Here is a 12,314-nt window from a genome sequence, read left to right on the forward strand (position 1 = left end):
AAACAATTTAAATTTTTTAAAAAGTTTTAATTTTAGTCCTTGACTTTTGATCGGCTTAAAAAAGTGACAGTGATGCTCATGAAAGGTGTCTGCCTCACAGGTACAGCAGTGATAGGTCCAAGATGCCTCATCATTGTCTCAGAACTCTGTTCTAGAGGGCCCACCTGGGCAGCTGCATCTTTATTCTTGGAGATCTCTAAAAGGGGGGCTAGTTCTGGTTTATGAGATGTTCATAAGGATCCAGTAGGAAATCTACTGAGACCATCCAACTCCTTTCATATTGGCCGCTGAACAGATGGCAGATAGTAGTCTCTCTTGGTCACTCTGCTATGGTCAGGATTGGCCAGTGACCCAGATGTGAGAAGCTCTGTAAAGCTCTGCTTACTTTTTAGAGCATCAGCAGTTATGTTAGTAGGTGTGGTTTGTTACTTACAAAATGTATATATAACTAATGGAGCAATGTGAAGTGACTAGAATCTATGCAGGTTCTCTGCATGCAATAGTGATGTACAATGGTGTTTGCTCAATCTTTGACATAGATGTCCTTTATCCAAAATGTTAATTAGTCATTGAAGTTAAAGGGTGAACAGTGTAAACAGTCAAGTATCAGAGGGGGAGCCGTGTTAGTCTGGATCTGTAAAAGCAGCAAAGAGTCCTGTGGCACCTTATAGACTAACAGACGTTTTGGAGCATGAGCTGTCGTGGGTGAATGCATCTGACGAAGTGGGTATTCACCCACGAAAGCTCATGCTCCTAAACGTCTGTTAGTCTGTAAGGTGCCACAGGATTCTTTGCTGCTTTTACTAAATGTAAACAATGACTAAAAAGCCCTTCTTGACTTCTGGGGTGTCACTCGTCCTAAGTCTTCCAAGATAGACAAGGCCTTAATTTCTAATATTAAAAATAAAGTAGAAAAAAACTTTAAAAATGAGCTGTGAATCCCTCCCTCTGCCCCCCATTTTGACTGATGTTAATGCATCCAGAAAAATAAAAGGCAGGAGAGAGCATAAGCTTGAATTAAATAAGGTAAAGTTAAATCTGCAGTTTAAAGGAAGGGCCAACAAGGAAAGGAATGAGAATTTCTGTAACTTTTTCAAGGCATCATATCCCAAGGTTGAGTTGCCTGAGTTTATTTTGGGGTGGCGGGGTGTCTGGAAGGAAGGAAGGAAGAATCCTTTTAATTGCACTTTTTTGGTCTGTTTTAATTCTACAATTGGAATAATTGGTCTGCAGTTCAAGAACTACAAATTCTGTTTCTTATCCAGATTATAATATCTTTTTAAAACTATGCACACTATCTTTGCAGTGGATTGATGTAATGGTTCTGTAGGAGGCATTCTGGTGTGTGGTGAAAGGCTACATCTGGTCTGAACGTAGCTGGAAGTCCCTGTGATGGTGCATGGTATCCTGTGTTTTGACAAAAATCATTCTGATTCTTCCGTGAGCTGGGTCTCTTAATCCATTATAATTAGTTTTTCCTTCTTTTCTCCTTCAGTCATCCACTTTAAAAAAAAAAAAAAAAAAAAAAAAAGCAATGGGAATGAAATTAAAACAATAGTGATTCAAACTGATTAAAAACAAGGGAGTCTAATGTGATTGTGTTGAGGATGGAGTTAGCAGCGTTTGCCTGGAATTCTCTGGCTTTTGTCGGTTCACATCTGATTCTAAAGTTTAACCTTGTCTTTAAGAATGGATTTGTGATTCCAGTTACCTTTCAGTTTTACCTGAGTTATAATCACTATGATCTCACTGTTTCCTTGTACTTCCCTGTCTATTTGTATCCATCTGTTCTCTCATTTCTTAGACTTAGATTGTAAGCTCTCTGGGGCAGGGACCATCTCTTTGTTCTGTTTGTAGAGCGTCCTGAACAATGGCATCCTGGTCCATGACTGGGGCTCAGAGGCTCTCTGGTATAATATGTGGTGTCTAGACACATCCTGTAGGTCTAATGCCAGTTTGGAATTGATGTGATTTGCTTGCAAATGATGCCATGGCTCTTACCTCGCATTCTGTGAATGTTCAGTAGTCTGCCTTAAAGAAAACCATTTCCCACATTCTCCCCCCCCCCCCCCCGCAACCACTGCTTTCAAAGGCTCTTGCTCAAGATTCTTTTGAAAGCTCTTTACATCTTTCTTCACCTAAGAAACACACGACACACTCAGTCCCTGGGACAAGTTGTCTGTAGAAATGAGACTTCAAGTCACTCTTGATCAAAATATTTAAAATTGTAGACCCCCCTCTTCCCACCGCACATCCTGTCCTCTGTGCTGTTGCCATAGTTACTGTGTTCTTGAGTCTTTGGAAACCCATTATGTCTCATGTGAATGTACAAAGGTGATACCCCGCAATGCTGCAGTTTGAAAGATTTCTTTACCATACAAAACTAGCAAAACATTGACATCCTAAAATATTCCGAACTCGGAAATTGGACATGGGGCAGACACAACCCAGCGCTGACAAATCAGTTTGTCATGGGTGTAATTAATATCAGTAGAAGTTAGCGGGAGGTAATTGGTTCAAAGCAGAGTGTGATCTGTCTCCCTAGAGAGACAAGACAGACTGGCAGAATATACAGATGATGACTTAGGGCAAGTCTACACCAGTGGTTTTCAAACTTTTTTCTGGTGACCCAGTTGAAGAAAATTGTTGATGCCAGTGATGCAACAGAGCTGGGGATGAAGAGTGTGGGAGGGGGCTCAGGGCTGGGGCACAGGTTTGGGGTGCGGGAGGGAGGTCAGGGCGCAGGGCTGGGGGTGCAGGCTCTGGGTGGGGCCGGGGATGAGGGGTTTGGCACGCAGGAGGGGCCTCTGTGTTGGGGGGGCACAAGGCTGAGGCGCAGGCTTACCTCCGGCGGCTTCCGGTCAGCGGCGCAGCCAGGGTGCAGAGGCAGGCTTCCCGCCTGTCCTGGCATGTGGACCGCGCTGCTCCCTGGAAGCAGCCAGCAGCAAGTCCGGCTCCTAGGTGGAGGCGCGCAAGCAGCTCTGCACGGTTCTCGCCCGCAGGCACCGACCCCCCCCAGCTTCCATTGGCTGGGAACTGGACAGTGGGAGTGCAGAGCCAGTGCTTGGGGTGGGGACAGCGTGTGGAGCCTTGTGGCCCAACTGCCGAGGAGCCAGACCTGCTGCTGGCCGCTTCCGGGGCGCAGCACGGTGTCAGAACAGGTAGGGACTATTAGTTTTTACTGGCCAGCTGCCAGGGTTCCTGGGTGCTGAGCAAGGCATTCTGTGACCTAGTGCTGGGTCACAACGCAAAGTTTGAAAACCACTGGTCTACACTACAGTGCTGCATTGGCGCAGCTGCAGCACATCTGGTGAAGACACTATGCTGATGGGAGAGCGTCTCATGCTGACATAGCACCAGTGTGGTCAGCGCGTGGTTCACTGTAACATGCGTCACTCAGAGGATGTCTTTTTCACACCCCTGAGGGATGTAAGTTACATCAACTTAAGAGTAGTCTAGACCAGCTCTTAGTGTAGAAGATTGTCATCAACAATCAATCAGTCCTGGAGCCCATAGTATAATAACTGATATTTTCTTTAGAAACTGTTCAGAGTTTTTCTTTGTTTTAAATACAAACAAAACCAGTTTTGTTTCAGTTCATCCTAGACACTGTAACTACTTGACTGGTGCAATCTGCACACTGTGCACATATGTTTACAATTGTACTTTGCATTTATGTAACACTTTTAATCAAATTATCTCCAGTTAATTTTACAATTAGATCTTGCAGTATCCCAGTGAAATAGATAAATATTCTCAGTTTACAGATTGGGAAACTGAGGCATAGAGCATTTAAGTGACTTGCTTAGGGTCATTCAGTGACAGGGTTGGGACTAGAACATCGGAGTCCTGGCTGCTGCTCTAAACTATAGGCTACATGCCCTAATTTGCAGGTAATTTTCTCTGTACCATCCCACTCACCATGGTATCTGAGTGCCTCTTTACTATACTGTATTAGGAGCAACTAACTTTGTATTCAGGAAATTAAAACATGAGAAATGGTCGCTTATCTTCCCATGATATGTAACAATGCGATTATATAAGCTGTCTCCCCCAAGAGGATTGGCTTATTGAGTGGAGAGAATTGCTGTGTAAGCTAGATGCCATAATGGTTTATGGTTAAAGTATTTACAGTTTCAGACATGCTGTATTTGCTTTGCAAGTTGGGGAGAAACTGGAGCCAGTTCATGCTAGCTTTAGTTGTAAGAGATAGATAAGAAAAGTTCTACTGCCTTTGCAAAGCGTGAACCATAGGCACTAAGCTTTCCTACCCTGAGGTGGATGGTGCTTTCCAGGGGCCATCTCTGTGCTAAATGCTTCTCCAGAAAGATACAGTAACAATCTGTTGTAATGTTTTGTGTTGTATCTTAAAATGCTCTGCTCAAAAAGGGGTGCACAGCTTCATTTGGCCTCCTATTCCCCTAGACATCAGCTGCATGTGTGTACGTCCCTCTGTACTGTACACCTTGCCCTGTGGCATTGCTTTGGGACAGGCACTGTCTTTGTTCTGTGTTTGTATCGTTCTTAGCACCGTAGGGTCCTGGTCCATGGCTAGGAGTCCAAGGTGCTATGGCAGTGCAAAAATAAATAGCAAACGCTGAAACCCTGTACTGGTCTCAGTGTAAATGGTACTGCTCACCTCCGATGGTCTGGCCCAACAACCCTCGTGGTACTGTAGGGAACTGGCTCACGGGTTCAGCGTTTAAGGTGCAGGCTCAGGGATGTATCTGTCTAGAGAAGTGGTTTCCAGTTGAAAGCATGCCTTGAAGATTATCAAATCCAGGCTGTGACCCACCAAGGAGAGAAGCAGTTTCCAAAGCTGGGGGTCCCTCTTTGAGAACACCTTGCCGCCCAAGATCAGTCTGTGCCTACTGCAGATCAGAGCACACCTCAGTGTGCTTGCTGCCTGAGACTTTGCCTTCTGCAGTTGGGATGGTGGCAGGCTATCGGGGACCATCCAGTATGCTCTGTGTTGGATTGCCGTAAATGGGCTTCCTCTGTCTCCTGCACCTGATATACTTTCTTCTTGTTTGTAATGCACCATCCAGGCCACTGTCCAAGTTAGCGTTGCTTTGTGTAATATCTTGTTGTTGTGTCACCATGTAAGTATGTTGTTAAAGGCTGAGGTAACTAAATGGCTTACGGATGCACAAAATGTTTCTTTCCTGCCCTCTGAATGAGGTGACAAATGTGCTTGCTCTTACACAAATGCTTTGGTACCTGCCTGCTTAGGTAGCTGAACTCTTAAGGTATGTTTACACAGGAAAGAAAAACTCACAGGTTGCCCACTGTGCCATCTGACGTGGGCTCATGCTGCAGGGCTGTCTCATTGCTGTGTAGACTTCCAGGCTTCGTCGGGAGCCTGGGGGGACCTGCAGGGTGGGAGGGTCCCAGATCTTGGGCTCCAGCCTGAGCAGAGAAGTCTACTCTGTGGTGAGTCAGCTGGCATGTGCCAGCTGCGGGGTTTCCTTTGCTGTGTAGACATGCCCTTAGCTAAAGTGAACCATATCTGTCGTGTGTATGGGTGGAGTCTGTACTTCAGTCATTCAGGATAATGACTTTGGCCTGAAATGGGAAAAGGTTTGAAGATACAGAACATCTGTAAGACAAAGGAAGCATGTTTTAACTTGAAAGCCTTTGTTAAAACAGATGCTGGAGGAGCTGTAACTGGTACCACAGGATAAGGATTTAAAATCAAGTTAACGCATTGAAATATCTGGATGTTAGTTTTATTCTCTCTCTTCTTCCCCTCCCTCCTCTCCCCGTCCTCGCAAACTGCATGTTTTGGTACCAGGACAGAATGGCAGCTTTACTCTTTGGCTTATTGGCTGCTTGGCCAGAGGAGCTGGCAGGATCTCAAGTGGATCTGGAGAAATGTGTGCCAATCCCAGATGGGACAGCTGAGAAATTCATTTTGCAGCTTATTTGTACATATTAAAGTTTGAAACCACTTATGCAATACTTGCACTGTCAGACTCGAGCAGTTCTTTAGGTCATCTACTCTTTCATATTGAAATTACTATCTTGTATCTGGCAATTAGTGATTGCTTTTGCTGGCTTCAAAATATACTGAACAATTGCAAATAATGGTGCTTCTTCTATAGATGCCCTTAGCAGTCATGATGTGGGGGAATCTGATTAGTTTAGTTCCCTAAACAAGGCTCTAATGTTCTGAGCATTTGGATTAAGAAATTACTGAGAATGCAGTAGTTCAAGACTGTTACATTTCTTAGAGTGAGAAGATGTCTTATTGTTAATTTACCCTGTTCACTGTTACTGCAGGGGTTAATTTGGCCCAGTGGAACTCCGGTCTGGCCAAATGGCACATGTTGGGTACATTGGCTTATGTTGGACATTTTTGGATAGCAAACAAACTGACAACTCTGCATAGCTGTAGGACTAGCCCAACAAGTTGAGGCTAGTAGCAAAGACATCTCAGTGGATGTCAGAGGCAGTGTGCTGGAAGGGGAGCACTCTATTCTTGTGCCCCTGGCTACCCACTTCTCCCTACCTCCCCTACAGGTGGGTTAGATAACATTCATTCTTCCTCTCCTATTTTATTTCTCTACCTGTAGCGCTGGGTGCTTCACTTGTTGTTCTGCCTGATACATCTCTCTATCAGGCAGAGCCAGTAGAGTGCTTGCTATCAGGCAGGGCTGTCTGGGGAAGTGTCTTTACTTGGTGAGTCTGACTCAATGTTGGCTTGTACGTTTGCATGCTCTGGCTGTGCTATGTTGTGTAGGTTTCAGAGTGGTAGCCGTGTTAGTCTGTATCAGCAAAAAGAAGGGGGAGTACTTGTGGCACCTTAGAGACTAACAAATTTATTTGACCATAAGTCCCACTTATATTTGTAGTGGAAGTTCTCAGATAGTAAAATTTTAGTGCATCAAGAGAATTGACACCTGTAACACCTTCACAATCAGGCAGGTTCTTTTTTTAGAAATCTGCAGTGTTGCAGTTTCTTCTTGTAGACGTTAAGGCATGTTGCAATTTGGGGAGATAGAGCAGTTTATCAAGCCCTCAGCTGCTTTCTCCCTCTCATGCGTTTTCCTGTCAGTTCTCAATTGGTAGCTGGAATGATTTAGTTGATTGTATAACTCAAGAAGCATTTTCAACAATACCTTAAAGTCAATAGGGTTTATATTCTTCTCTCTATGTGGCTATTACTCTTGTTAAGCTTAATCAAACTATTCACATCTGTTTCTTCACTAAGTGTTTGTAGAGTGAGAAATCCTATGCTTGTATAAATACCTCAAGAGAATAACTAGGCTCATCTCTGGTGTCTGAGCACCTGAGTGTATCTGTCGTAATTTGGCTTCAGACTCAATTTACCATGGGAATGGCAGCTAGATTGGATTCTGATCAGCTTCAGTTTCGGATGTGGTGGCTAGTGCACCTTTTTGATTAATAAGCAATTCATGCTTTTTATAAAATGATAATCAAAACTGATGTGGGCATATATGTTTCCTGAGGGGAGCTATAGGAGAAAAGGATTTTAAATCCTCTTTCCCTATCACGACTTCCAGTAATGTTGCAAACGAAGTGTTCAGGCCTTAGATGATTGACCAGAGGTAGTTGGAAAAGGTAGGGTTTGAGACTCCAAATGACGTCCAAGGCCAGTGCCCTGGTAGGAAACCACCTTCCATCATTTGAGCCATTGGGCAGAAGTTTTTTTCAACTCTAGTAAGTGCATGTTGTGGGGAGACCAGAGCCCACATTTGGCAGTATGTGCCTAACAATTTGCTTCCCAGGTAGAAAAATTCTCTGACATGCTCATTAAAAATAAATCTGGAAGAGACCCATATGTGTAACCTTCAAAAGAGTGAGAAAAGCCAGCGAGTCGAGTAGCAGAATCGAGCGGATTGATACTGCCTTGTTAACTTTGTTACCCTGATAAGAAAACTAGGTCAGCTGCATAGAGGAAGGCATTTTATTATCTACATACCTCTCTTGACTGGATTCCTGGGCTTGATTCTTCTAGTAGGATTGCTGAGTGGTAGTTTTGCAGAGAGGATTGAGCACGGACGATGGGCTCAGTTCTAGTCCTGAGCTCTGTTGCTGCAGAGGTGATGCATTCAGTTCCTCAGAGTGTAGGTAGCACCTTCCTTTACTCTTGAGCAATGCCTCTGGCAAAAGCACAGAAGACCATTGGCTAGGTTGGGAAGGATATTGGTCTGTTTCTGGTGGGTGGACAAAGATATGGATGTGAGGAGGGATTCCCCCCAAGGTTTCTTTCCTACACCGTTTAAAGAAACAAAAACAAGACTGTAGTAGAGCTAACAAGTCTCCCATGTTGGAACAGATGAGAAATCTGGGTAAGGCCTTTCGTGTTCTTTTGTGGGTATTGGATATTTGCTCCAGGACTCCTTTTTTCTTTCAAGTAGTTCATTTTTGTTCAGAGTCATTAATCTGGAGGTCCTAAAGAGGTGGTTGAAGACAGTACCCCATGGAGGGATATAGTTTCCTTATCCTGTTAGGCTTTGTCTAAATGAGCAAGCTTTATAGCCATAGTTCATCATCAGTGGTGCAGCTCCACTGGTGGAAGCAGAAGTGGAAGCGGTAGCATAGACTGGGCTTGGGTGCTTTTACATTTGTCTAACCCAATGTTTGTGAGCATAGATGCAGTGTAACTGAATGTCTCTGTTAGATTTCATTGTGCGTGCAAGTGTTTGGGGTTTCATGAGTTGTTTTGCCCTCATTGCCTCGATCTTTGTTGTGCGGTTTATTGCTTTATTTATAATGCATCTCACTCCCCTCTTCATTTATCTTCTATTTATTCTATTTTTCTTCATGAGCAGTCTTTTTATTCATTTCTTTGTCAAACTGAAAATTTTAACATTTCTGAATTTGTTACTAGGGCCGGCTCCAGACCCCAGCACGCCAAGCGTGCGCTTGGGGCGGCATTTTACCAGGAGGGTGGCAGGCGGCTCTGGCGGACCTTCCGCAGTCATGCCTGCGGGCGGGACCAGCGGACCTCCCGCAGGCATGACTGCGGAGGGTTCGCTGATCCCGCGGCTCGGGTGGACCTCCCGCAGGCATGACTGCGGAAGGTCCGCCGGAGCCGCCTGCCGTCCTCCCAGCGCACCCCCCGCAGGCACGTCTGCAAGAGGTCCCCCGGAGCCACGGGACCGGCAACATGCCCCCTGCGGCATGCCACCTTGCTTGGGGCGGCCAAATTCCTAGAGCCGCCCCTGTTTGTTACACTTCCTAGTTGGGATAATATCAAATGTCCTGCTAGTTTATGTGGCTTAGGTTCTCCTCACATAACTGAATCTTGCTGGTGGTCGTGGTGGTTTTTTGGGACAGCTGGAAATTTCACAGTTTGTAGTCTGGCTTTTTGTCTTTAAAATGAACTGAAGTCAGGGGTGGGATCATCTTGTTCAGCCTAGACTTTACTTTACCAGGCAGATTATTTTTCAGTACACAAATAAGATACATCCTAGGGCTGTGATGTGTGACAATGTGAAGCCTGGGTTAAATTTTTCTGAATGTTTGAAAATAAAGGTTTTTTTCACTGCTGCAGTTGGTATGAATAGTCCCAACCCTTAATACAAAATGATGAGATGCAACGGAAGAATGGCCTTGTGTTTACAAGCACAAGACCTGGGACTCAGGGTATTGGCTTTTAGTCCTGCCTCTGCTATTGGCATCCATCCTGTGTGATCCTGGACAAGTCACTTAACCTCCCTGAGCCTCCATTGCCTGATCTGTAAAAAGAAACTAATAGGGTGAAGTGAGCCATAAGTCATTAATGTTGTAAGACACTTTGTACTACTTCAGTCCTGTCAATCAGAGGATCTCAGAGCATGAATCTTGGTATAGTGCTATACAAGTGTATTGCATGATGTACAGATGTTAAAAAAATGACAGCCTAGGAGTTCCTATATCAAAACATGCCAGTAGTCTATATTCTCAGTCTCTGATAGTGGCCGTTTTGCCAACCCTCAGCATTCAAAAATCACGAGTCAAGCCCCAAGAAATTGTGTAATTTAAAAAAACCCATTTTGGGCTCTTCTTATTGGCTTCAGAGTTTGTTTTCAAGCTTTCCTCCACAACTCCCCTGGGCTAAAAGCATTCTGCTTTTTAAAATGAAATCTGAGATTCTCACATATTCCCATGACTGCAGGAGCTGTAGCTTTAGGGAATCACAAGGCTTGATAAAATTGAGACTTGGCACCACTGCTTGAGTGGCCTTTGTGAGATGTTGCCGTGGAAAGTGGTGAGTCCATCAGCCCCTTTATGATAAACTTAATTATGCACAATGACACCATGTGGGTGAATGTCTTCTGACCTAGATGGTGATCAGCTCAATCCTTGAAGCATGAGGATTGCAATCTTTTGTAACTTCCAGCATTCCTAGTCTAACTGCAGATGCAGTTAACTTTTTCTAGAGTAAGCTGCTTGCTTTACTATCCTGTGGCAGTGAGCTCCCTGGATTTATTATACTGGGTTCATTCAGTAACAAGGGATTTCACTCTCTCCAGTGCCCCCTCTTTTCGTTAGGGTTCCATCAGCTATGCCAACCTCATGACTGCTTGTCAACCATAGAGCTGCTTGTCTACCCCTCACGTGAACATTTGTGCACTTTCTCCCATGCTGCCTGTTAGGCATCAGATGCCCTCCCAGAACTGATCTTGTGAGGCTGTTACCATCTCCAAATGCCTTCTCAAAGCTCTCTTCTGCTGGAATATCCCCAAGAAATCATCCAGGACTACATGACCAGGCAGATAGATGGTTGGGGCAGGTGATTGGGGAACAGTTGTAAAAAATCAATAATTCTTTGTAATTCAAAATATAAAAAGTGGGGGGGGGTGTGCACGCATCTGTAAACATGCACACACACAAGGTATTGCACACGTTGTGCACACAATGTTAAAAGAGCATTTTGGAGGTTGCAAAGTCAAGCATTCAAGTTAGGAAATGCTACAATTAAGGTTGCTTGTGCAACATTTTAATTTTTTTTTTTTAAATGTGAATAGAAAAAACAAGTTCCACCATGTGACATATCAACACCTACATGGTTCATCAGCAGGGTTTGAACCGTACAGATTTCTGCCACTTGAGCCAATGGAGTAACTGATAGCTGTAGTAGGTTGTCAGGACCAGTACTAAAAGAGGATGAGACGCACACTTTGCCCGTGAGTTTCACAGTTCTTTGCTGACAGCAGTGGAATGGCGAGACTCGAGAATCTTGGGTTCCATTCCAGGCTCTGTACTCAATTGGGCACAGCCTTTTTTGCCTGTCCCTGCTCCTCTCCACCTAATTTTACTCCTTCTGCTCTCTTCCTGCCAATCTGTCCTCATCCCAGTTCCATTCGTATCTAGCCAGTCTGTCTTCACTCCTTTGGTGTCTCTTCCCAGTCCCACTCTCCTTGCCCAGCCATTACTAGCTCCTGCTCTTGTCCCAGCCTCTTTTCCTAGCTCATTCCAGTTCTCTTCTAACCCCCCCACAGCTCCTTGTCCCCCAGATGGCCTCTGGTCAGCCCAAAGCCCATGTTCCCCATCTCCACTGACTCCCAGTCTCCCTTCCCAGGCTGCTTCATCCAGTCCCAGCCTTCCACACCCCTTCCCTGGCTTCTGGTCCCAGTCTCTCTGCCCCGCCAGCATCAGTTGTCCCCTTGTACTCTGGCTTCTCATCAGATCTTCTCCCATATCCCACTGGTTCCCAGCCCTAGTCTTCCTGCCCAGCCAGTCCCATTTTCCCTCCACATCACCTCTCAGCCCCCCTTCCCCCCAAAAAACAAAACAAACAACCCCCCCCCCCCACAACCCCATATTTTGTCTCGGCATATCAGTTCTGCAGCATCCTCCATTGAGAGTCCAGGAGAGACCGGCACTCTGATCTTACGGCCTGGGCCTGCCATTGCAGGGAAGTCCTGCTCAGCCCATTGTAGCCCCAGGCTGAAGCATGCTTAGTACAGATGGAATCTTCAGAAATTTTATCTGTGATCTACATGCATGTGCTGAGCATGTGCAAACGACAATTTTTCAAAGGCTTATAACTTGGCCAAATTTGGGTGGATTTTCATGAGAATAATAAAAGACGTATCCATGACACACAGACCGCCCCACCCCTCTTGCCAGATTTCATGTCCATGCTCTAACGCATGGGGGGTGGGGAGGGTTTAAAATGAATAAGACATATCTTTCCCTAGCCTCGTTCTTGGGCTGAAGTTGTCCAAACAAATTCAGCCTGAGGCAGACACCTAGGCTGGAAAAACTTCAGGCCTAATGGTTAAAATTTGGCAAAGTTGTAAGCAACTGAAAACAGGGCCTTATAAGAGGCAGTATCAGGCAACCTGAGTAGTAAGCAG

At 45.1% G+C, this 12,314-nt stretch overlaps 1 protein-coding gene across 4 annotated transcripts in view; it reads left to right on the forward strand.

Annotated features, from left to right (window-relative positions):
- CORO1C (coronin 1C) overlaps window positions 1-12,314 on the forward strand; it is a 79,520-nt gene that overhangs the window by 14,314 nt on the left and 52,892 nt on the right. Inside the window, exon 1 of one of the 4 annotated variants that reach the window (XM_044990183.1) lies at window positions 3,410-3,429. The exons of the other annotated variants lie outside the window; for them this stretch is intronic. The gene's annotated coding sequence lies outside the window, so the exon portion shown is untranslated. Of the gene's footprint in view, window positions 1-3,409; window positions 3,430-12,314 lie in introns of those variants that run through there. 4 annotated transcript variants of the gene reach the window in all.

This window comes from Mauremys mutica, chromosome 16, assembly GCF_020497125.1.
Source record: "Mauremys mutica isolate MM-2020 ecotype Southern chromosome 16, ASM2049712v1, whole genome shotgun sequence".
NCBI lineage: Eukaryota > Metazoa > Chordata > Testudines > Geoemydidae > Mauremys > Mauremys mutica.